Raw genomic sequence first — 27,085 nt, forward strand, 5'->3', positions numbered from 1 at the left:
CCAAAGCATCGCCGGCACCGCCAGTTAGGACAGACCGCTGCAGTCGATTGAAGGAACAAACAGTCTGGTGAAGACCATGTTCCCACCGGACTCATTACAAGGTTGCACACCGCCAACATAACCACTGCAGTGGAGCCACCACAGAACACCAGGCGGAAACGAACAGTGTAAAAGGAGACACTCACCTCCACAAAGCCATACATGTCCAGAGACACCATGGAACCACAACTAGACATCATCCCACTGCTGCTGCTGGCCAAAAGACAATGGAATCATCGCTGACAAGGACAACAACAACCATCATTACACACTCACCTGTTACATTTGTAAATTGACACACACATCACAAACACACACAGAACATCGGACCCAGCATGCCATGCACAATATACAGACTCAAACAGTCAAAACACACAAAGCCACACACAAATACAACACAATAGCATGACAACAACATTTTTCTACATGTACATAGCCCGTCACACAATACACACCCTAAACCTGGGGGACAAAAGCACTGCACACAACCATACATACTGCTCTAACAATACATGAACCACAAGCAGCACACACACACACAAATACAGGCACACTACCAATGACTGGTTGTCTTTAATGTGTTCAAACTTGCAATAAATACGAATGTCCAAGGCAATAGGTCAGTCCATAGTCAATCAATCAATCAATCATAGTATTTATAGAGCGCACTACATACCCGTTAGGGTTTCAAGGCGCTGGGGGGTGGGGGTGCTGCTACTGGTCAAAGAGCCAGGTCTTGAGGAGTCTCCTGAAAGTGAGAAGGTCCTGGGTCTGCCGCAGGGAGGTCGGGAGGGTGTTCCAGGTCTTGGCGGCAAGGTAGGAGTCCAGATGATTAGCATCAGAGGCACATAATGGTGCCCCTACTTGACTCCTGACTGCCATGTAACCTCCACAGTTAAGGGCATCAAGGGGGCAGGCAGGCACCTCAGGGATTCTTGGGGAGTGGTGGGGGGGCAGGGGTTGAGCTGGGGTTTGGGAGGGAGGGCATTAGGCTTTGGTTTGGGAGGGGGTTTGACCTTTATGGGAGGGTTGGACTTTTTTTGGTGGGGGGAGGGGCTTGGGTGCTGACATGGGGGGCAGGAGAGGCCATGGAGGTCGAAGGGATGGCCCTGGGAGGGTAACAGTTCTTAGGGGTGTCATGAGAGGAAGCGTAGGAAAAAGGTCAAACTCGAAAAGGAAAAAATGTTTTGACATGGGCGGTCATCAGAAGGGGGTTTGGGTGTGGAAGGTGAGGGAGTAGTTATTTGACGTTTATGTGTGGATGTCTTGGATGTGTGTTTGTGGGAGGTATAATTATGTGTAGCGGGTGTCTGTTGGGTGGGTGAGTGAGGATGTTTATGTGTCTTGGGCTGAGGGGGGTGGAGGTGCTGAGGGATGTTGCGCTGTCAGTTGGGGTGGTGCCTGCAGGTATGGTAGATGTGCTACATGTAGGAAAGTCAGTGGTTGAGGTGTCTGCGGACTTGGTGACTGGAGTAGATGTCTGAGTGTCTGCTGGGGTGCTGTCTGTGGGTAGGATATGTGTGGTGGCTGGATCACTGAATGTTGGTGTGGTGTCTGCAGTAGTGTCAGGTGTTGTGTCTGTGATGCTGGGGGTGGTAGGGGTGTCAGGGCTGGTGGTCACTGTTGCTGTGTCTGCAGCTGGATGTCTGTGTGCAAGGCGGTGGAGTGTCTTGTGGTGCTTATGTTTGTTTGCACTACCCTTGGATGTTGAGGTGGATGCATGCCTGTCTGTTTGTGTGCTTTGGTTGGGTCGGGGAAGGGGGGATTTGGATTGGGAAGAGGAAGGTGGAGGGGGGACGGTAGACAAGGAGTGACTGGCTGCCATCAGTGTGGAGGCCAGAGCCTGAAGTGATCTCTGTGGGCCAGAGATTGCACCATGAATGCTCTCCAGGAACGCATTGCTATGTTGGCTCTGGCTTGCCAGTCCCTGAATGGCATTCACTATGGCCGTCTGATGCACAGAGATGGACCTCAGGAGGTCAATAAACTCCTCATTGAGGGCAGCAGGGCTAACAGGGGGTGGGGCAGAGGTGCCTGCGGCAAAGGAGACACTCACCCTCTCTGATGGGCATGCACGGCCAACTGGGTTGGGTGCTACAGCGAGGGAGGTGGTAGAAAGGGGGGTGGCGGACAGAGATGGTACTGGGGTGGTCCCAGATGGGCCCGCCACCAATAGGAAGTGGCCATTGGAGGAGGACTCTGAAAATGTAGTAGATCTGGTCTCCCCTGTAGCACTCCCCTCGCCCTCCAGGCCACTGGGTCCCTCAGTGTCTGTGACTGGAGGTCCCGTGGCCAGAATCTTCCCCACTCGGCTGTGCCCTATCTCCTACGCCTGTCGGTGCTGATGCTGAAAATAGATAGTGAAGTAGGGTCAATCACATTCACAAGATAACACTTCTATCATACATTACACATATGTCTCATAATATCCTGTTCACTAACACCCTCAGGAAGTGCCAATCTAGTGTCAACGTCATGTCACAACAAAATGTATGTCCCTCATAATCTACATTGTGGCACACCAGCAAAGCTACCTAACAGACACCTACAATACTATGGCCCTGATTTATACTTGTTTTGCGCCGCATTAGCTTACAATTGAATTTTGTAAGTTTGCCCCGCTTTTGCGTCAAAAAATTACGATAATGCGGTGCAAAATAATTATAAATCAGTACCTCTGATTTAAGTTGACCGATCACACTGACCATACCATGGCAAGGTGACTATGCCACTTGATGCAGGTTCTCTATTTCTGAACAACATAGTCAAGCACCAATCAAGCAATAATTCAGAAATGTGAAATAGCGTTCCACAAATCCAAAACACATATATTTAACACAAAAATACTTTACCTTGATGTTATGTACCAGGCAATGACACATGTTGTAAAATAAAGGCAAGCAAGCCTTGTGCAAACAAGACATACCTTCTTCATGTCACATAGTTATACCACACACTATGGACACATGCCAACATGTAACACCTCAAATTGTCACACATGTCAAATTTAGGTCAAGGAGTAAGAACACATGTCACACGCACATGCGCCAATTGTGATATACCAAGGAGTGAAAATACAATGTGGACCAAGGCACCTAGGTCATTGGTCTCCAGAAAATGAACACTATCAGTCATGTAAGGACCATGTAAGCTCAGACCAATGCCCCACACATAATCACAAGTTGGCAATAAATTGTTGGTAACAAATGGAGTAATGTACTCGGCAGGAAGGTGAGAACTAGACCTCGGTAACTAAGCAATTAGTCCAACAATAGACCACTGACTGAGTGACAACATCACTAACCACAAATCAGACATGGCAAGCCTGACATCTGTCTGTGGAGGAATCCTACAGCCAAAACATATGTGATGCTAATATGACTGCTATATCAACCATGATGTAAGCCAACAGCCTGGACACATTTACCAACCAACTCACAGGTGTATATGAACTACCACAACTGCACCAAATAGGTGTCATGGCAAACATGTGGTTCCAAAACAGCCATTTGACATATCCTTCATTGCAACAGCAGGCGCACATAACAAATATCAATGTTGAATCATGACTGAACCTTTCCATGGACACATGATGTTAGCAAATAATTGTCTGGGCAATAACTGTGAATAGGCTACCATTGCCTATGTATCATACCTACAACAGTACAAGCTCTGTGGCCACTGTCTACTATTAGAACGTTAGCATGGTAGTTACATTCCTATCTCTGATACCAACATATGTGTGCCTATAGAAAATGTTGCAACACCTCAATGGTATCCAACATGCATATTGTCTACTCTGATGAGACATCGCAAAAGTCTATACACATCCCTCACTAACCAAGGTGGATTACCTTGCAACAGGTGTGAAAATGTCGACCTTGTATGTCATGTGACATGTCAGATGGACATCACAGCCTCACATGATGCGGTCACTTCTCCGAAACCCTTAGAAAACTAGAGATGGCTTCAATATGTCTGATTCTTTGTTGCATATAGACATGTATCTATAGACATTGCAGAGGACAGAAAGCAATGACATATACACCTTATGACACTGGGAGCATTGACCTGTTGGTGGGAAGTAACAATCACCAGGGTAGAAGAACCAGTATGTTGCTACACATATGACACAGTCATATGTCCACCATTATGTGCCATTGCACTGAGGGGACAACGTAGTAGAGTAACATGTCTCAAAATACATTTGTATGTGCACACCTGGCTCCTGTACATCAATGTGTTCACAGGAGATCTGTGCCACTTTGTACTTACCATGTTGACAGAGCTAACATTATTTTACATCATTCAAACGCCTGCTAAAGGGGCAAACATGTGTTATCTCTGTACTTACCCCCTTGTGGCTGCTGTGCTGTCTTCAAACGCCCATCCAACTCAGGGTAAGGCACTAACAAAATGCGGGCTATTAGGGGGACCAGGGTCCAAAGGACACCCCATCCTCACTGAGAGGAAATCCCTAGCTGGGCCTCTGCAGTCTTCTAGGCCCAGTGTCTCAGGTCCTCCCACCGCTTCCGATAGTGAGCGCGCCGACTGCTGTGGACCCCTAGGGTCTGTACTTTCTTGGCGATGGCACGCCAAATCCCCTTCTTCTGATGGGTGTTGACCTGCATGGATGGCATAGACAATAAAGAATGTCACGTCCACACAAAAACAGGCAGAGTTATCTACAGCTGAGTACAACAAGCCAAACACTGACTGTCTTGTTCATTCTCTCCACTGATAAAACAGCATATAAAGTTCGGATATATGTGAGCTCGAAACAGGCAGGCAACATGCATCTACAACACCAGCAGTCATGTTATCACATTTGACGAGACACCAAACACCTATGAAGATGGGATTTTTCTGTGGAGTATGGCATACAACCTGCAGTAACCATGTGAAACAGTCAAAAGGTGGGTCGGGGAACATACATGACACACTCTATCTACAATGACTCCGGACTGTAACTCTCTCACCAAACATAAGTACTTGCCCAAGAAGTCACCCATTCTAGCACAACTTTAGCACCCAAAAGACTTTAAGGACACAATCGGAAGAATTTCCCAACAGCCTTTGCTTAGCATATCAAAGAATAGTAGTGCTAATGAGACATATGTGCACATGGTGCACTTACCTGCTCCTCTGGTGCACCATACAGGGGTGGGACCTCCTCCACCAGCTTCTCCAGCTCCTCGGCGAGAAGGCAGGGGCCCTATCACTTGAAGGACGTGGCATGATTGCTCCCAAAGGCAGTACACAGCAGCTCAGGTCATGGAGCACTTGCTGGCAGCAGTGTCAGGAGTGAAGTGAGTGATGGAGTATGAGATGGCGGTCACATCCGCCACGTAAGAGACCGTCATCGCTGGCAACCATCTCCATTGGGCCTAGACCACTAAAGGCAGCAATGTGTTCCAATGGCAATGTCCACCGCGGTAGCATCTGCCTACCGCCACGACGACTTCCGCCAGCAGTCGCAGGCCGTTTCCTATTGTCCAGTACAGTAGGTCAGGCAACCACGATTTTAAGCCCTTTAGATGCCCAGAAAGTTAATGTAATGATGCATCACAAGGTGGGAAACATATCTACCACATAGTCTTTAGTGCTGGCATTGACCAACCATGTATGAATTGTCAGAATGAAGAGACATGTTGTCATGTTGTTAAAATAAAAGTAAGGTATCTTTAGAGGCACAGTCAACACCCTCTTGGAAATTGGATAGAGAGTTTTTGTGGCTTTTTAATGAAAAGCAGAGTCAGATGTCAATATCACAGAAACTTGCTAAGGCAAACGTTTACATTTCCATGTTAAAATTGAGGGAAGGGGGTGAGATTTCACTAATAAGCCATTATTTCCATAGGTATGTGCTGTGTACCATGTTTCTACAGTATCATATGGCAGGTCCGATCATCATGTGAGGCATATGTATTTTCTGATGCCTGCCATTTGTCATTCAAGTAGATCTGATGCCTGCGATTCGTCATTCAAATAGCATACCACCCATTGTAAAAGTCATATCAGTGCTGTACTTCCTGGCCACAGGCTCCTTCCAAAATACAGGGGCCCTAACTGCAGGGATGTCCCAAACTATGTTCAGTCTGGTCTTGAAGGATGTACTGTCTGCACTGTTGAAACACCTGGACAGCTACATCAGATTTCCAAAAGTTGAGGATTTGGCCCATGTGAAGGTAGATTATAGATTGGCACACATCCCACATGTAGTGGGAGCCATAGGTGACACCCATGTAGCCTTTGTTTCCCCACATGACAATGAACAGGTGTATCAGAACAGGAAGAACTTCCACTCCATAAATGTCCAAGTAGTCTGTTTGGCAGACCTCTACATTTGCCAAGTATGTGCATTGTACCCGGGTTCAGTCCATGACGCCTTCATGATGGGGAACAGCCCCATTGCACAGCTGATGACACAACAGTGCACAGAGAGGGCCTAACTAGTTGGTAAGTCATATATGTCATGTGTGTCAGTATCCTATGTTTGCTGTCAGATGTAAGGATGTTCAAGGTTTATGTTTGCACACAACAATTCCTTACAGGAGTTTCTGGCTACCCAAACAGTCCCTGGTTGTTGACACCAGTGAGGTACCCAACCACGCCAGTGGAAGTCTACTTCAGTGAGACCCATAGAAGGACACAGTGTATCGTGGAGTGGACTTTTGGGCTCCTAAAGGCAAGATTCTGTTGCATTGATAAGTCTGGTGGAGCCCTCCTCTACTCTCATACCAAAGTGTGTCAAATCATTGTGGCCTGTTGCATTCTCCACAACCTCGCCCTGAGACGTCAGATCCCATACGTCCTAGATGAGGGGGAGCCATCAGTTCCAGCGGGTAAGAATGCAGAAATGCCAAGTGAGGATGAAAGTGATGAGGATGAACGTGGAGACATCTGGGCAGCTCTCATCAATCAGTACATCACCTGACTGTAGGTATGTGTTGGTCTGTAAAATGATTGATGGGATGTTTGAGAAGGTTCTTTGTATGACCATCAGACAGGATATTAGTTGCTTAGCAGTAGATGTCTCAGGTTTGCATGCAAAATAGTACATGGAGCTGTGCCAAAAGTGGTGATCTCCTTTTTGTTAGTGTATGTCACAATGCACAATTAGAGTTATCATTGTATTTGGGACATGTATTTCTAGGTCATGTTTTCATTACATGCCTAAACCTTTTGTTTTACATTTTTACTTTACAGATTTCTTCACAATGTCATCATCACATGGACATTTCTGAACTGTGTCACCGACAGGTGGGTTTAGCAGGTCTGACATGTTAAGTGGACATTGATTGATCCAGGTACTGCATGACATTATATTGGTGGTGTATGAGTGCCATGCCCAGGCTGTCAGGTCAGTGGGATGGCAGTTTTTTGTCCCACACAATAGACCTGTCTGCCATGGTATGTGGTCTTGTGTCTATGACACATGTCTTCCTGTGCAATCCATTCTCTCAAACTTCTCATTGGTTTGAAAATGATAATAACTTACTTGTAAGTAGCTGTCACTGTGCTTCCTCATTGCAGGCCACTGTGTACGTGTGAAGACTGGCATAGGTGAGTAGCATGCCTACAGATACCTGACCATGGTAAGTGTAAGGCTCCCTGACTGGGGACAGTTGTACTGACCTCTGTCTACATTAAGGCGTATGTTCATTTGGTAGGTCTGGTATGGGTATGTAATAAGGGTTTAGGTCATGACACATTGCATCAATCTGTTTGCCTATTATGATAAACAAAGTTTGACATATCCCTTACTTAAGTGGTCTGTGGGATGTTAGTTAACAACACCTATGCTGAAGCACAGAATTTTGGAGATGTACTTCACTGTGTGATCATTGGCATGTGGTCAGCCTATGTGCAGCACTGTGCTATAAATGGGGATTGATGATTGTCCACTTGTATCATTGTGTATGCATTGAACCCAGAATCAACAGTACATGTGACCTGTCCCTTCCCGCATTTGCTACATTTGTGTATATCATGAGTAAGCAAAAAATGTTCACAGTTATTTTTTTTAAATAGATGAAAGATCACTCTCAAACACTTGTTGTGGTTATTTACAAGTGCACAGGAAAATATTATGAATGGGATCAAAGCAATAAAGTGAAAATAGTAAAGGGTTCAGCCATGGAGGATGTAATCAGCAGGGTAGCTGCTGCAACATGGGGAGTCTCAAGTCCAGTGTCCTACTATCCTTGACAAATGGACAGCGTTCGTAGAAGAGTCGACAGTGTGTATCAGTGGCACACACAAGGGGAACCAATCAGTAGAGGAACACCTCCTGTCAGTGGCTGTAGTCGTGGCATCTGCTTCTCCTGGTTGTTTGGATGGACGTTTGTGGGGGTTCTTGAGCTACAGGGGCATGGGTGTCTGAGGCATGTCCTTCCCCTGGCAGAGCCTCCATTCCACTTGTTGCCATAGATGTAGAAGGGGCTGATGTTACATGGCCAATGTAAGGGGTCTGGTTTTGTGGACATACCCTGCTCAGGGTGATGTTAATGTCACTCAGCACCCCTGCTAGGAGGCCACGTTGGCATTAAGGGCTTCTCAGTGTTGCATTACTTCCTGGGGGTTGTCCCTCTGCAGCTGCTTGATGTCCCCCATCTTGGCAAGTACCTGGCCCATCATGCCTTGGGACTGTTGGTAAGCTCCCAAGACTTGGGAGATAGTGCCCTGGTTAGTTGTATTCGCAGCAGCCTCAAGCCACTGGCCCACACAATCCGTCCTACGCACCCTGCCCCTACGTGCCTGCACCCTTGGCACAGTGTGCCAACTGCCACTGGTGCCAGGTCCTTCACTGTCAGAGTTTTCTAGTTGTGACTCCGATACCTGTACTGGGGGACACATGATATTTGTAACTGTTGTTGGGACTCAGGTCTGGGGGCAATCAGTTGCTTGGGATGTAGATGAAACAGGGCTGGAAGGAGTTGATGTAGGCAGGGTGAGGCTGACAGTTGTAGACTGACCAGGTATCCCAGATTGGCCAAAGTTGTTCTCGTTGTCCACACATCCAGGAATGCTCTCCTCACTGAGGGCTTCATCCAGGAAAGAAGTGTCTATCTCAGGTGTCCTCTCCATGGTCCCAATGGCAAGTAGACCTGTTGAAGTAGTAGAACAGACACTTACAGATTGTAATGCAAGATGTGGTAACAAATTTTGACAGGTAGATATGAATTGAGCCATGAACAGAGAGACTTTGCCTGATCCCCTGATAAGACAGTGACACCTGCTTTATGGAATAAAGGGAATTCCTATCTCATATACCTTGCTACAGGATGTTAGAGTATCTTGGCAGTTGGATGTCTGTTCATAGAATCATATCCTGCCTGCTGTGTAGCTGTCTATTTTTAATGTTTCCTGCCAGTTAGTAGTAGTTCAGTATTGAGTCACCAGACAGGTGCACAATATAAAGTGGATACTGACCTGTCCATCAATTTAGGAGTAAACATTTCACCTGCCCATATGTATGAGTTTACACCAAGTACAATAGGTGATGGGAGATAGTAGGTCCAGTTTAGCTGAGGACACAGCTTTAGCTTTGTGTTGGTGGTATTGTACTGCCAGATGTGGATAGCATTGCTATCATTGGCATAGACTGTACAACTGTGGAGCATTCAGGTGGGTTTAGTAGGTTATTCATTTGACATGCAAGGCAAATGTCATTGTGGTGCACTGCTCTGGTTTTCTTAAAGGTGTTAGAGTGCCCGCTGGGAGTTGTAGTGCTGTCAGTCCCTGTACTACCCACACCATACACAGACACTGTGGCCCCAGGTGAGTTTAGTTGACATGTAGAATGCCAGACAGAGGTATTCGGAGAGTTTGACACAGGTGTGGGCTGTTAAGATACCAAAAGGTGATCAGTGAGCATGCAAGACAAAGCTTTTGGGTGCCATTTTTGGTGTTGTGACTTACCCAACTCCACTCCACGGGTATTCCTCAGGATGCAGATTGCCTAAGACCTTCTCCTCCCATGATGCCATGATGAGAACGTTGGGGGAGGAGGTGGGGGCCCACCGCCAGTCTTGATGACCGCCAACTGGTGCCTGGATGCCATGGAACGGACCTTCCCCCTGAGATTGTTCCACCTCTTCCTGATGTCCTCCCTTGTGCGTGGATAGCTGCCTACAGAATTCACCATGTCGACTATTCTTTGCCACATCTTCATTTTCCTGGCAATAGAAGTTTGCTGGACTGGCTCCAAATAGGTGTGGCTCTACTTTGATGATTTTTTCCACCATGATCCTCAACTCATCGACAGTAAAACGAGGATGTTTATTTGGGGACATGGTGGTGGTTAACGACACAAAAAGGTCATAAAAATGGGTGATGAGGTGTGGGTGCCTTGTTCTGGGTGAGTGATGGTTGGTGTCTGATGTGTAGGGTATTAATTTGTGTTGTGTAAGTTGTGCAGGTGTGGGACGAGTGTTTTTTGAAGTGTGGAAGGGTGCCTAATCTATGGTTCCTAATTTATGTTTGCAACCTCTATCCTGCTGTGGGTGGCATTCTGGTTGCTACAGATTGTGGGGTGTGAAGGGGTGTGCTTTATACTGCAGTTTGTAGGTGTGCTGGGAGTATGTATGTGTGTTAACTGTGTGGAATTCATACTATCCAATGTGGTGTCGTGTATTACTGTAGTGACTGCCGACTGCCGCTTTCAGAACCGCCACTGGTTTTCCACCATGGAAGAACCGCTATTGTGATCTGTGGGTAGTAATAGATTCAATGGACTTTTGACAGGCTGGAGGTGCTGGTGGTGGAACCACCTCTTTCCTGCCCTCCAGATTCCTGGTGGTGTCACGATTTTGGCTGTCTTTTGATGGGCTTGGCTGTGTAACTTGTAATACAGTGGTCTGTATGACCACCAACATGGCGGTCTCTTGGCGGCCGCCACCACAGCGGTCTTGCCGTCAGACCGCCAAACTTGTAATGAGGCCCATAGTCTGATGTGATATTCTGACCTACAACCACAGAGGTAAGGTTTAGCAAGAAAAGGCCAAGTGCCCAGGAACCAGGAAGGCCGGCCGAAGGTATTCAGCCTTGCAGTAGTAAGTGGAAGTTTGACTATTTTTAGTTTTCAGGCCTCAATGTGCATGCACTTCTAAAGCTGATAAAAGGAAGTTGCAAGTTCTGTGCAGGTTCAGTAGGATGTGACAAAGTGTCCAGAAGTCAGGAAGGCTAACACAAGATATTGCAACCAGACTGGAAGTGGGAAGGGATAGTTAGATTTTTCTCTTTTTCCATTAAAAATTCCTTTTGGGCTGGAATGATTCCTAATGGGCTGAATTTCTTGGGTGAAGAAGACCATGAAAGGATGCACTCTCCTAGGGCAGACCCCAGCTGCAGTATCCAGCAGACTCAATCAACGTGCTTTGCTAGTTAGAACTGGCATTCAGAAAGGCTGAGAATGTTTAGACAAAAACCTGGCACCTGGTGGTTACTACTGTTCTAGCTAAAATGCCTCATGTTAGACACATCAATGTACAAGAACCTCTAATGCTGATGAAAGCAGATAGCACGTTCTCCACAGTGGTTAAGGTCCAGCAAAATGGGACTGGACAAAGTGCCCAGAAATCAGGAAAGCATTGCAACCAGACTGAAAGTAGGAAGGGATATTTAGAAGTTTTCTCTTTCCCTTAAAAATTACTAGTGGGTTGGAAAAAAAACCTAATAGCCTGGACTTCTTGCATGAACAGACTGGGAAAGGATCCATTCTCCTAGGGCAGACACCAGCTGCAGTATCCAGCAGACTCAATCAGCACACTTGACTGACTTTACTGGCTTAAGCCAGCATTCAGAAAGACTGAAACCCTCTTGGCTTCTATTGTTCTAGGCAGAATGCCTCATATTCGAGGCAAAAATATATTTAACGATTAGGGCCCGGGGAAGGGGGAGTGGGATGAGACCCTGCATAGGAAATTTGGAATTAAGGTAATTTGTAGAGACTTATATCAAAACTGTTCTGGCAAGGCCCATAGATCAGACAGGAGCTGGGCTAAGTATTAACAAAATGAAAAATCTATGCCATGCGGATGTCGGAGAGCATATCGGAGCAGTAAATATTGAGACACATAAATAGCAAGTCAATAATATTGATTACAAAAATATTGCCTACTATAATGGTATGTACAAAAATATCACAACAAAAATATCATTTACACTAATATTGTTACAAAAATATCGATTTTCATGATATATAGTATAAAATAATGAATAATAAACATTTTAACATATAAAATTAATATAATGTAAATTAAATCATTTTAAAAACTATATAAAATATATAAATATATACTTATAAAATATGCACATACATATGTATATATATATACCTATGTAATGCAAACACTTAATAAAAATATATATTTTCATTTATATTGTATTTTTTAATGCACTACTATAAAAAGCATATATATATATATATATATATATATATATATATTTATATATATATATATATATATTTAAATAAAATGTACCAAATATAATCTAACACAAGTACAAAACAATAAAGTAAATTACCAAATTAATTTAATATAAAAAACTATAAAATGTCAAACTATATTTAATACAAATATTACAGAAATTAAGAAAAACTATTCATAAACAGATATGGGTATGCACCTAAGCCAGGCAGAACCCACCCCCTCTAGTCAGGGCAAGGGAGTTACACATCCAAGAGAACCCCTGCTCACCCCCTTCATAGCTTGGCACGAGCAGTCAGGCCTAACCTGGAGGCAATGTGTAAAGCATTTGCACAACACACACAACACACATGACACACTATTCCCACCACAAAGGAAGCACAACACCAAGTTATATGAACATATACTTCATTGTATACAACACAATTATTAGACCAAACATCACATATCAGTAATATCCTACTACCCTAGCAGTTGTCAGAACGTTACACATTAGTTACTCTGCAAAACTAGCAGTAGTCACATATAACACACAGGTTACTTAGTATTCTGCAAAATAAGCAGTAGTCAGGAAATACGTTATTACACCAAAGCATTTGTCATAGAAATATCATAAACACCCATATTAGGAACATTATAAAACGTATGGCAAGTCAGAAAAACATATTAGCATGTTATGCCCATAAAAGTTACATTTGCAAACACATATGAAAACATGATAAAAACAGGTAGGCAACATATACACCAATAAAGTCTCTAGAAAGAACTTATATCATATAAATTGTCTCTGAGTAGTACCTGGTTTCCATGATGAGGCACCTGCAGTGCCAGTGGAACTAAATCGGGGCCCCCACACTCCTCTGCGTCAAACGGGGGCCTCCCAAGAATTCTGGGTTGAGGGGGGTAGCACGCACCCCCTCTGTATTGGTGACAGGCGGACCCGCAATCTCTGGGAGCCCCCCGGGCCTCAATCAGCCCTCATGAGGGGGGGGGGCCAAAGTCAACAAACAATTCAGGAAGGAGGGGGGCACCACGTACCCATCCGCTTTAATAATGGGCCCCTCCTGGGGCACGCGATCTCCGAAGGCCCCCACCCGGGACTTCACCAGCCCTTCAACGAGGGGGTAGCAACACAAGCGCACAAGCCCACAAGGGGCCACCAAAATGGCCCCACCCACGGTCCTGCAACAACTCCTTCGGGGCTCGAGGGGGCAGGGAGACGATTCCTCCTTCCCTGCCCTCCCCAAAACAAGGAGAAAGGGGGCCCGGTGGGGTGGGGGAGCCTCCGATGAGGCCTCCTTCACCGCCCAACATCTCCAGGAACACACAGCGGCCTGCCTGGCTGTCAGAGAGGGCAGGCACCAGAGTAGGTGCCTGCCTGTGCCCTGGGGGCGCTCCTCGGAGTGCTCTATACCCCGGGAGCACGATAGGCGCGCGCTCACTCCATTTTTCTGTTGAGCAGTTTTCTTCATGCCCTGGGGGCACAAAGAGCAATGCTACTCCGGTGTTGCATCGATCACAGCCCGGGTCGCGCAGTGATTTCTCCACGGCACAATAAGCGCTCTCAGGCACTGTGGCAAATAAAGGTGTGCATCTTTTCCCCAAGCGCTAATTCTATAAAAGGTGAAACGCTTTCCAAAGCACTCGTTCTTTCAGGTACTGAAGCACGCCTCGTGCTTCACACATTGCAGGGGCCACAGCAACCTGCCCCTGGGGAGTAGAGTTCAGGAAGAAGGAGCACACAAGACAGTGCCCAGCAGCAGGCCACCGCAAGGGGGATGCAGGCAGTTCCTTACAGTGACCAAGCAGGTCACGGGTCAGCACAGCAGCAGCAGTCCTTGGCTGTTCCTGGTGAGTCCTTCCAGCCTTCTGTGTCATGTTCCAAAATGTCTCCAAGAGTCTCTAAAATGTGGGGAAAACTCTCCTATACTTATACTCAGTCTTTACAGTGTTTTACAATGGAAGGGGAGAGGAGGTTCCAACCAGTTACAACTCGTTCTGGGAGTGCCCCTTCTCTCCTCCAGCACAGGCTCCAAACATCAGTTGGGAGTAAACGACCCTATTGTGTGAGGCCAGGGCACAGCCTTTACAAATGCAGGTGTGCCCCACCTCTCCCTTCTCCCAGCCCAGGAAGACTATTCAGTATGCAGAGGCACATCTGTGACACCTCAACCCTCCCTGTGTAAGGGCTGTCTGAAAAGAATGCACAAAGCCCAAGTGTCACTCTGCCCAGATGTGGATTGGAGTCAAGCTGCAAAACACCAGACTCATAAGCACAGAGAAATGCTCACTTTCTAGAAGTGGCATTTCTGTAATAGTAATAAAAACCAGTAAGCAGCATTTCTTATCACCATTACAACCATACCAAACATGCCTATGCTACCCCTCATAAATCAGTCAATACCTCTTACACATAAGGTAGGGCATTTCTAATGCAATTCCATGAGAAGGCAGCACTCACAGCAGTGAGACACCAAGTTAGGCTGTTTGTCACTACCAGGACAGGCCACGCAACCTGGCACATGTCCTGCCTTCTAAATACATGGCACCCTGCCCATGGGGCTATGGCCTAACTTAGGGGTAACTTACATGTAGTAAAAGGGGAGTTCTGGGCCTGGCAAGTAAATGTAGGTGCCAGGTCCCTGTGGCAGAAAATTGCACACACAGGCCCTAAGCTAGCAGGCCTGAGACAGGTTTGAAAGGCTACTTTAGTGGGCGGCGCAAGCAGAGAGGTAGGCCCACTAGTAGCATTTAATTTACAGGCTCTTGGTATAGAGATACCACTTTACAAGGGACTTATAGGTAAATTAAATATGCCAATTAGGTTAAGCCAATCATAACAACTTTAGATGGGAGAACTCCTGCACTTTAGCACTGATCAGCAGAGATAAAGTGCTCAGAGTCCTCGAGCCAACAGCGAGAGGTCAGTAAAAAGTAGGAGGATATAGGCAAAAAGTCAGGGGATGAACTTGACACAAGGGCCAGGTCCAACATATATATATATATATATATATATATATATATATATATATATATATATATATATATATATATATATATATATACATATATTTAAACAATATTAAAAGTACATATTTAAGTCTGAAAATAATAGATACAATTTTCCCACTCCAGTCTGTGCAACAGTAGGGAAAAGCGCTGGCCTTCAGAGGGGTTACATTTATTATTCTCACTCCAGTTTGCTCTACAGTAGGGAAAGAATTGGACTTATATTTAAACAATATAAAAAATACATATTTAAGGGCCTGATTACAACTTTGGCGGATGGGATACTCCATCACAAACGTGAGAGATATCCCGCCCACCGTTTTACAAGTTCCATAGGATATAATGGAACTTGTAATACGGCAGACAGGATACCCATCACATTTGTGATGGGGTATCCCATCGGCCAAGGTCGTAAACAGGCCCTAAGTCAGAAAATAATAGATAAACTATTCCCATTCCAGTCTGTGCAACAGTAGGGAAAACGTTGGACTTCAGAGGGGTCAAATTTACTATTCACACTCCAGTATGTGCAACAGTAGGAAAAGAGTTGCACTTCAGAGGGGTAAAATGTGCTATTCCCATTGTAGTCTGTGCAATAGTAGGGAAAGTGTTGGGATTACATTTACTACTACTACTCCTGTCTATGCAACAATAGGGAAAGGGTTGGACTTTGGAGAGGTTAAATTTAATATTCCCTCCCCAGTCTGTGCAACAATAGGTAAAGCACTGGACATTGGAAGGGTTAAATTTACTATTCCCCCTCCACTTTATGCAATACTAGGGAGAGTGTTGCGCTTTGTAGGGTTTACATTTACTATTCCCACTCCAGGCCATGCAACAGTAGGAAAAGAGTTGGAATTCAAAGGAGTTAAACTTACTGTTCCTACTCCGGTCACTGTAACAGTAGGGGAAGCACTGGACTTCAGAGGGGTTACATTTACTATTTCCCCTCCTGTCTGTGTTGCAGTAGGGAAAGTACTTCACTTTAAACAATAAGAATATATATATATATATATATATATATATATATATATATATATATATATATATATATATATATATTTATATGCACACACACAAATATTTATAAAAGCGATTAAACAATGTACATGATTATTAAAAATGTCATAATTAATTATGAATGAAAACATGTTATACATTTATTAAGTTCCCACATTATACTACCACAAACCTATCGGCCCACACTTAAAATACACCTAAGTAAATAAGTATAACACAATTAACATATTTAATAATCAATTAAAATTATCATTAAATAAATAGTTAATTGGTCATTATTGCCTAAATAATTTACCACCCTTTGCCCCTACAAACACAACACCTCACACCTAATATATAACTTAACAATGATAATAATTGCACCATTTACATAATTAATAATCAATCAAATTAATAAATGAATATTAATTGTCAATTATTACTTAATTAACTTCCCATCCTATACCCCCACAAACCCAACAACCTACACCTAGTATATAACTTACAAAAAACGTATTACACAATTTACACAATAAACAATCAAGTATATATTTAAAAACAGATGAATAAGTAATTATTAATTAATTATTGCATTATTAACTTCCCACCTCATACCCCTACAAATCCGGCAACCCGCATTTATTATATAACCAAAAAATGAATACACAATTTTAATCATTAAAAATTAATTAGGTAATTAATAATTAATTGTTAATCAATTATACTTAATGAACTTCCCAATATGCAACCCTACAAACCTCACAAGCCGCTATGACAATAATAATTATATTAACATTTACAAATCACTGAAAATTACAAATGATATTTAAAATATTGTCATCAATTATATAGACAATATTTGACATACAACATTAATATATGAACTGAAACACATAAAGATAATTGAAAAAACAATATTTTTTATGACTATATTACCAAAAACGATATTCCTAAAAAAACTATGGGCCAGATGTACCAAACTTTATGCATGGCGCAAACAACAAAATTCACTGTTTGCGACACGCAAAAAGCACATTGCGATGCCCAATTCCCGTTTTGCGAGTCTTGTTACCGACTCGCAAAACTGGACTGCAAGTCGCAAATAGGAAGGTGTGTTCACCTTCCTATTTGCGTGTCGCAGTGAGATGCTGCATTGCTTTGTGACCACGAACGCGGTCGCAAAGCAGTCGCAGTTACCACCAGTGTCACACTGGTGGTAACCCATTCGCAAAAGGGAAGGGGTCCCCGGGACCCTTCCCCTTTGTGAATGTCCTGGAAAAAAAAAAATTCAGAGCAGATAGTGCTCCTATGGACCACCGCCTGATCTGAAAAAATTAAACTGAAACGTTTAATTTTTTCATTTTGTAATGCATCTCGTTTTCCTTTAAGGAAAATGGGCTGCATTACAAAAAACAAAACCTGCTTTATTTAAAAGCAGTCACAGACAAGGTGGTCTGCTGTCTCCAGCAGGCCACCATCCCTGTGAGTGCTGCGAGTCGCGATGGGGTTGCAAATTGCGACCCACCTCATTAATATTAATGAGGTGGGCCTTTGCGACCCCCTTGCGAGTCGCAGATGCTGTCAGGGACACCATCCTGCATCCTGAATTACGACTCGCAAATTGCGAGTCACTCTGACTCGCAATTTGCGAGTCGCAATTCAGGATTTTCATACATCTGGCCCATATATTACTTACCTAAAAAAATCAATATTCTTGTTAACAATATTTCTGCATCACAATATTTTAGTAACTATTTTTTTGTGATATTTCTGTATCTTGATATTAAAAACTTGATATTTTGTCCAAATATCATGCCATGCATGTTCCCTACATGATTCACACAAAAGGTGATGGGAGGATTTCGTCCAAATAGTCTAACCACAGGCAATTGCTTAAGGCAGCTTTCCACTCAATTATTTTCCTCATGTGCCACTCTATGCAAATCAGTATCGGTCCTGTTCCTTGTGGAAACAGTTCATCCTGAACTCCCAGGCAAGATCCCCTCCAGAAGAAAACCACAAACAACTCCGGACTTGTTTCAACCTTGTTAAGACTCATCAATGAGGTATAACTAGGATTATGTACCACAGGAGCAAGGGGCGCATATATGGGCATACCCTTGGCCACTTAAGGCAGTACATATTACACTCAAAATGTGACCGGAGCAATACTTGCAAATGGTCCAACGACTGGCCATTGGTTGGGGTAGCATTCCAACACATCGTTTCCCGCCTCCTGTGCTACTCTAGACAAAGCCATGCCTTATGCAAATCAATACAGACCCTGCTCCTCATGGGAACAGTCCACCTCAATCCAACAGGCAAGCCCCCTACAGAGGGGACTACAAGCAACTCAAGACATTGCCAGGTCTCATCAGTGAGAAATACTTGGGTTCTGAGGCACAGTGATAAAGGGAACCAAGCCTGGGCATACCTGTTGCACTTAGGGGCCTACACCCAAAAAAATAGCACAGTGATGTAGGAATGCTTGAATTAATCTGAGTCACTGATGATCACTCAGGGCTGCATTCAAGACCCATGTTTTTTGGCCACTTTCAGCATGTTACACATCTCAAAGTGCTGTTCAGCACCACACAACGTGGTAGGATGCGCTATTTGAATTCTGCAATAAAATTGCAAGGTCCAAATTACCACAATCCCTTAAATCTGTCATACCTTAAAGACGCAAAAGGTTGTAAGAATAAAAACCTATTTTGCTTTCAATATATGAACATCGAAACCTTATCTGGGCTGGGAAGCACTATATAAATGCAAATACACTACAGAAGAATCTATATAAAATGCTAATTATTTTCTTTTAAGATAGGTGCTCTTCATCTGTATATCACTCAAGACTGCATAAAACTAATAACCAGGAGAACACAAATATTCTCAGGAGGCGTGAACAGCTGCTATAGAATGGGCATCAATGTGTAAAAACGCAGGCTTGTTGGGCAATGACCAGTTGTGCACTCCACATGGTTATCCTTTCCTTGACTCACTGTGGATATCTAGGCCAGACAAACTAATTTTAGAAACAATCAATCGATCAATCAATCAGTGATTTGAAAGACCCATGCGGTATCAAGGCGCTGTTGAAGGGTGCTGGTCAGTCGAAGAGCCAGGTCTTGAGGTCCTTCTTGAACTGATTCAGAGAGGGGGCCTGCATCAGGTGGGTAGGTAGTGTGTTCCAGGTCTGTGCTGTGAGGTAGGAGAACAATCTGCTTTCCACTGTGCTCTTCCTGATTTTAGGGGTGGAGGCGAGTTGAGAAGATCAGAGTTGTCTGGCAGAGGTGTAGAAAGAAAGGCACTGGTTGAGGTAGGCCGGTCCGATATTGTACAAGGCCTTGTAGGCATGTGTCAAGAGCTTGAAGGTGATGCGTTTGTTGATGAGGAGCCAGTGCAGGTCTCTAAGGTGGGAGGAGATGTGGCTGTGGTGGGAGATGTATAGGATGAGTCTGGCAGCTGTGTTCTGAATTCTCTAGACTCTTGCTTGGCGACAATTTGCATGGGTCACCATCCTTCTTGCCTCAGGGATCCACTTGAAGATCTTCCGGAGGAGGCGAAGAGTGTGGAAGTATGATGATGAGACGGCGTTGACTTTATGGTGCAGGATTATGCCCAGGTTTCCTGCATGGTCAGTGGGGGTGTGCCTCCAAGGGCAGCTGGCCACCAGGTGTCATTCCAGGAGAAGGGAGTGGAACCCAAGATGAGGATCTCTGTCTTGCCTGAGTTGAGCTTGAAGCAGATGTTTTTCAACCAGTAGGCAACTGCTCTCATTCCGTTGTGAAAGTTGCTCTTGACTGTTGACAGTTTGTCGATGAGGGAGAGAATTGGCTGAGTGTTGTCGGCGTAGCAGACTATGTTGGGGTTGTGCTGACGATTTTGGTGAGTGGAGCCATGTAGATATTGAAGAGGGTAGGGCTTGGGGAGGACCCCTGGGGTACTCCACAGCAGATTTCCATGTGTTCCAAAAGGAATGGCGAGTCAGACTCTCTGGGTCACTCTGGTGAAGAAGGAGTGGATTCACTCCAGGGGCCTTGCCACGGATGCCGGCGTTGTGAAGTTTGGTGCATAGGGTGGTGTGAGACACAGAGTCGAAAGCGGTGGAGAGGTTGAGGAGGAGGAGGGCAGCCATGTCTCAGTGGTCCAGTATGGTGCGAATGTCATCCGTGGCTGCGAGAAAGGCAGTTTCAGTGCTGTGATTGCTCTTGAAGCCAGATTGCGAGGGGTCCAAGATGTGGTTTGACTTGAGGAAATCTGTGAGCTACGTGTTGATGGCTTTCTCGGTTACCTTGGCTGAGAAGGGGAGAAGAGAGATGGGTCTATAGTTTTTTCATATCTCTAGGATCGGTGGATGGTTTTTTTAACAGTGGTTTGATCTCTGCGTGCTTCCAGTCATTCGGGATGGTGGCAGTTTCGATGGAGTGGTTGATAATCTGGCATAGTTTTGGGTTGATGGTGGTGCTGACTTAGTTGAATATGTGGCATGAGTTGGAGGTTGCCCCAGAATGGAAAGAGTTCATGAGCTTTCAGGTGTCTTTCATGGAGATGGGGTTCCATTTGCTCAGCTTTTGCTGGGGTCCGTGGAGGTGCTAGGGAGCGGTGGGGGTGGGATTTGGCTCTCAAACCCTTCGTATATATCTTGGATTTTCCTGTGGAAGAAGGTGAGGCGGTTGTTGCAGAAGTCTTGAGAGGAGGGATGTCTGTGGTGTCCAAGCTGGGGTTCGTGAATTCCTTGACTATGTTAAAGAATTCCCTGCTGATGTGCGTGTTGGGGCTGATGCGTTCCTGGATGGCGGCCATTCTGGAGGCTCTAATGTGTTTGTGGTGCGCAATGATTGTGTTTTTGTATGCTGTGCGGTCTGCCATGTTTTTGTTGCTCCTCCCTCTTCATTCGAGTCGGCTGGAGGTGCGTTTAGAATCTTGGAGGTCAGTTGTGAACCGCTGTGTTTCTTGTGGTGCTGGTTTCCAGCAGCTTTTCTTAGGGCGGCTATGGCATTTTCACAGTCAGCGATCCAGCGGTGGAGGTTGCAAGCAAAGTCGTTTGTGTCTGCAGTCTGCAGTGGAAGGGAGTGGCTGAGTGCATCAGTGAGCTGGGTTTCATTGGCCTTGCTTGAGTCCCTGCAAGGAGGCGGGCCCATGGTGGCACATGGTGGTCTTGGTGAATATAAAGTGGACGCAGTAGTGGTCGGTCCAGAGGAGTTCAGAGATGTGGGAGAGGGATATGTTGTTTCCTGCTGAGAAGACGGAGTCAGGGGTGTGTCCTGCTATGTGGGTGGGGCGATTGACCAGTTGCTTGAGCTGGAGGGTGGAAAGTTTGTCCAGGAGGGATGTTGTGTTAGGGTTATTGTGGTTGTCTAGGTGAAAGTTAAGGTCACTGAGGAAGATGTAGTCAGTAAAGGTGAGGGCGTGGGGGGCAATGAGGTCAGCAATGGCTTTGATGCACAGGGGCGAGGTCCAGGATATCTGTAGACACGGGTGCCCTGGAGAGAGGTGTTGGGGTCGGTCTGGATTTGGAGGTGTAGGTGTTCGGCGACAGTTGTCTGGGTCTGGGCCTTGGTGCTGGTCATAAGGAGGAGTGTGTTCCTGTAGATGATGGCGATGCCTTCTCCTGGTGGGTCATCGCAGTCATTGTGGATGATTTTGTAGCCATCTGAGATGGCGGTGGCAATGTCCGGGGCTGAGATGGGGGTTATCCAAGTCTCCATAAGGAAGGCAATGTCAGGGGCATTTGACTCAAGGAGGTCCCATACTTCTAATGTGTGTTTGACGAGGGAGGGGGTGCTGAGAAGTATGCATCTGAGGTGCCTGGCTGGGCTTGGAGTGGGGCATTGTGGTGTACGAAGGCAGGCAAAGGCACAGTTGTGACAGGAAAAGCGCCTTACGTGTCCTTCAGAGAGGCATGGTGTCATGCAGCGGAGCGTCCAGTGTTGATGGTGGGCAGGGTGCTGGCATCGTACCGATGGATGGTGTGGGAACTAGGGTCAGTGGCGTTAGGCGTGGTCCAGGTGCGGACGGGTGCAGACGCTCTTGCCTTTGGCGGGCCTATGGCATGCCAGCAGTGTGGCCGCACAGGGACCACCGTTAAGAAGGGGACGGAAGTGGGAGGGTTTAGTCAGCTGAGCGGTGGGAGGGCGGGAAGCACGTCGCAAGGAGGGGGGGGCGGGTTCGCAGAGGCAGCAGCAGCAGGGAACAGGCACGGGAAACAAAGCAGAATAAGAAAATAAAAGACAAAAGAGAGGAGAAGAGTAAAAAAGGCAAAAAAGGCTAAGAAGGCAGAACAAACTGAGAGGCAGAAATGCAGCATAGACAGACAAAAGGCCACCACTAGGCCACCAGGGATGAGGCGCAAGCGGGTGCTTGTGGGTGGAGGAGGGCCTTGAACCAGGAGCCAGGCAGGCTCACACTAGCAGGGCAGCAGCAGCACCTGGTGGTGCTGCACGGGGAGCGGGACAAACTCTCCGCACAGCAGCTGCCATTAGGAAGGGGGAAGGAGGTGAAAGGGAACGGTCAGCTGGGTGGTGGGAGGACAGGATGCACATCACAAGGAATAGGGGCCCCCGGAGCAGCAGGGAAAAGGCACAGGAAACTAGCAGAATAAGTAAGTAAAAGACTAAACAGAGGAGAAGAGGAGAAGAGGAAAAAAGCCAAAAAGGCTAAAAAGGCAGAAAAAAACGAGAGAGAGACAGAAAGGCAGCACAGATAAACAGAAGGCCGCCACTAAGCTTTCAGGGATAAGGCGCAGGCAGGTGCCTGCAGGTGGAGGAAGGCCTTGAACTAGGAGCCAGGCAGGCTCACACTAGCAGGGCAACAGCAGCAGTAACAGGTGGGCTGTGCGAGGAGAGCGGCACAAACGCTGACCAAGGTCAGTGTCATTCACCCATAATAACATAAAAGGTTTTAGCTTAACACCACAACTAAGCACCACTATAGCTAGCAAATAAAGAATGTAAAGGTCAAACCCAGCTTTAATAAAAAGACAAATCTATACTACGCAAAACACCTTAAATGGTAAAGTTAAGGTTCAAAAGTTCAAATTAATACTAAAATGGAACTAATAAAAATAAAAGAGCAGAATTGGAAACAATTAGGAAACAAGAAAACAGTTCCTTGTTCCTTAACATTCAGCAGAGTAGCACTGCATACAGACTGTTTAATGAAAGCAAGGCAGCCAAGCAATGAGATTTTTCACTATGGGCAGAACAGATGGAAAGAGTCATGTGATCTACTCCTCTGAAGGGGATGTAAAAGAAAACTTCAGTCACTTAAGGGTGACTATCAGAACCTATCTCTTTACAAATGCATATAGGTCTACTTATTTGAGGAAACAAGGCTCTTCATAACTTTACAGTACTCTTCAAATCAAAACCAACCCATGGGTCATCCTTGACAGGATTTCTAGCACTTAGGTCACTTCAGTCACATTTCCATGTAGTCACTACATTCATCTGGATCCAGAAAATTTACGGGTTGTTAGGACCCAGACCATTAAATAAGGATCATTAATCAGGCAGCTTTGGAAATAAGAACAAACCAAAATAGTCCTGCAGACCAGGTGAAGCCACTCGCTCCCCCGGGATTGGATCAATTCTTGGCCACAAAGATTGCATTTGGCAATAGGAACAACACCTTCACCAGTTTCCCAGGCATTAGCGGAGGGTCTACCTGCAGCAGGCAGGGAGGCTTGTTTTTCTTCCATGTTCCAAGCTGGTTCTGAAGTACTGGAGGAACAATTAAGGGTCTTTAAAAGGGAAACAATGACATTAGTGAGTGATCCTAAAGGTTTTCCAATACTCCACAGCCCCATTTCTTCAGAGTATAGTGATTATGTGCCTAACAGCATCCATATTTCCCCAGTGTGTTCTTTTTTCCAGCCTTCAAGGTACCAACGGACAACTCTGGCTCTAAGGAGCTCTGCTGCCTTTCCAGCTCCACCTCTACCAGGCAGACCAGCCGAGTGTACTTCAAAGGGATTTAAGCACCACCTCCTAAAAACATCTCAGGATGTCTTGATGGGTAGTTGTAAGGCCCGACTCATGGAAAGTTAAACACTGACTGTCCCTATTCAGTCACATTCATCCAGGAAGGGTTCCCAAGCCTTGCGCCTCCCCTGTTTTTGACTACTCAGTATGCTCCATTTGCCTAGTGGTGTAGACGTTTTCTGAGAAGACTGTCAAGAGGTGACACTGACCCTCAAAGCAGAGGTGTTACAAATGCATAAAATGGCCCAAGGTAAAATATTGATGCATGCATAATATCTTGTCTCAAGCAGCATAAAATGAAATAGTTCAGTTAATAATACATATTTGCATGTGGCAAACACATTCCATTTAGGATATAAATCTGTTGTGTATCAGACAAAAACATATAATAAATACATTCACATAAAAAGAAAAACAACTTTATTATTTTTCTTATTGCTACTAATTAGCACTTAAGCACTTGTATAGTGCACAATATGTCAACAGTGTGGCATCAAAGCACCTTTCAAAAGTCCCTTGACAGTAGCAAAAGGTATCAGAATTCAACACCGCCTGAAGCAGTTTAAAATGGAGAAACAAGAGAAACTGTGGATGGTGAGGAGTTTAACTGCACTGTACTTTTCATATCTATCAAGTCAACAAAAAGTTAGGCTGCCTTGCACTAGCACTGCTAATATGTAAAGTGTGTGTTATTAATAATGATGGGTCTCAGTGACAGCCTACTGTTACAAATGTGTTTGTACATTCCCAAAGAAGTGGATGCTGCCACTAATAAGAAGTGACAACAATACATCTTTTGCAGCTCATATGGGCCGGGTGCCTGGTTTGCAGACCCCAGGCAACAGTAATCAACAAAAATGAATTCATGTTATTTTACACACAGTTTGTGAGCATGTTAAAAAAAAACTGCTGCCCTCAACCTTCATCTTAGGTTTGACTAAAAGTGTCAAGCTCATTGGAAAGATATTGCTATGCCAGATAGTCAAATCCTTTTTTATATCACACTCTACACATTTTATTAGCAAGAGTAACACGCTCTGGAATCTAATGGAATCTAATGTGCGGGCCTGAAACAATCAAAATGAACATGCATTTATTTTAAGGAAAATCCAAAGGTTCTGATGTTTTTAATTTTGTGGCAACCCCAATTGGTATGGGGCACTTAGGTTGCTGTTCCTAGTAAAATATGCACAACCTCACAACTGAAGGCCAGAGAGAAAAAACACTAAGGGCCTTGCTTTAGTTTCACTTAGAGTAGAAATATTGTATCAATAGGAGCTGTAATGCTTCTTTTTGGTTAGGAACAGAATAATTTGCATATCTCTGGTAATATCTCACAAGTGCACAGCAAAACACAGATGTAATGCAGCTCACATGATATGTAAGGAATTTAGGGCCTGATTATGAGTTTGGCGGTCTTAACATCATACCACCTCAGCAGTGGTCCCAAGAAGACTGCTGAGCTGGGGCTCTCCTGCCTGCCATATTACAATGTTACTGCTGGCTGAGCGGCGGTGTTCCTGATGGGGGTGCACCTATGGGAGACGCCGTCAGCAATACAAGGAATATTTTTACAAATGTGTTCAAGTAGGTGTGCACATTTTGACTAATTCCAAAATGTACAAATATGCATGTAACATGTGTAAAAATACTTTGTACAAGTACTGCTCCATTGCTGGAGTCTGGGCCATATATGCCTAGTCCAGTCAAGGGCAGAAAAATGTAAAAGATACTTACCCATATTTTTGGTTTTCTTTTTGGGGGGTAAAGTTACTGCTGTGAATGGGGGGTTTGGGGGGGCTGGGCGAAGGGATCCACGTCAGAGAATGAAGGGAAAAATAGGAAATGGGGGAGCTCGCACCTCATTTCCTTCCATTCTGCCATCTTGAAGCAGGCGGTCTCCCCCCCACAGTCGGCTCAATGGAAAAAGTACATTGTAATGTGGACAGCAGTACCCTTGTCTGTACCGCCCTCTGACAGCAGCTTTTCCTCAGCAGCCGTCAAGGCAGTTGGCAAATGGTTGACAATGTTGGTGGGACTATGGCGTCTCTAGTTCACCAAATCGCCAACGTCGTAATTCGGCTGGTGGACCGCCTAGTCAGCGGTCGGGGTTTTCAACGCTACTGTGACAGCAGTAACAAGACCGCCAAACTAAGGCCCTTAATCTTCCTAGGGTGTCACCCTGATATGTTTGGGGCTTCAAATGTATATTAGAGTCTCTTTTATTGTTTCAAGTCTTGTATAGTTCTGTGTAACTGACAATATCTTCACCCCAGATAAAGCCTCAACTGTAAATGTTATGTGTGGAAGCACTGGTCACTCTTTCGGGTAAGTAACTTGAAATATATTTATCAAAAGTGCACACTAAAATGTGTGTGTGTATATTTGTTAATAGGTATGCAGTACACACACACACAAAAACACATACATACAAAAGTCGGTACCAGCAACCTAACAGCTTATAAAAAAGTGCCAAAGTGTGGCATGTTCACATTTCCCTCACTATTACTCAACCTGACTTTCTGACAGGACTGATAGCTCTCATTGCTTGTTTATAATCATAAACCATACTTTTTTATTTGCTGTATAGTAGCTCGTACGGTTCAAAAAGTTTAAAGC

At 45.0% G+C, this 27,085-nt stretch overlaps 1 protein-coding gene across 9 annotated transcripts in view; it reads right to left on the reverse strand.

The window, feature by feature from the left end:
* Window positions 1-27,085, reverse strand: part of SYNE2 (spectrin repeat containing nuclear envelope protein 2) — a 1,823,309-nt gene that overhangs the window by 1,482,682 nt on the left and 313,542 nt on the right. The window lies entirely within an intron of this gene.

This window comes from Pleurodeles waltl, chromosome 9 (genome assembly GCF_031143425.1).
Source record: "Pleurodeles waltl isolate 20211129_DDA chromosome 9, aPleWal1.hap1.20221129, whole genome shotgun sequence".
NCBI classification, from domain to species: domain Eukaryota; kingdom Metazoa; phylum Chordata; class Amphibia; order Caudata; family Salamandridae; genus Pleurodeles; species Pleurodeles waltl.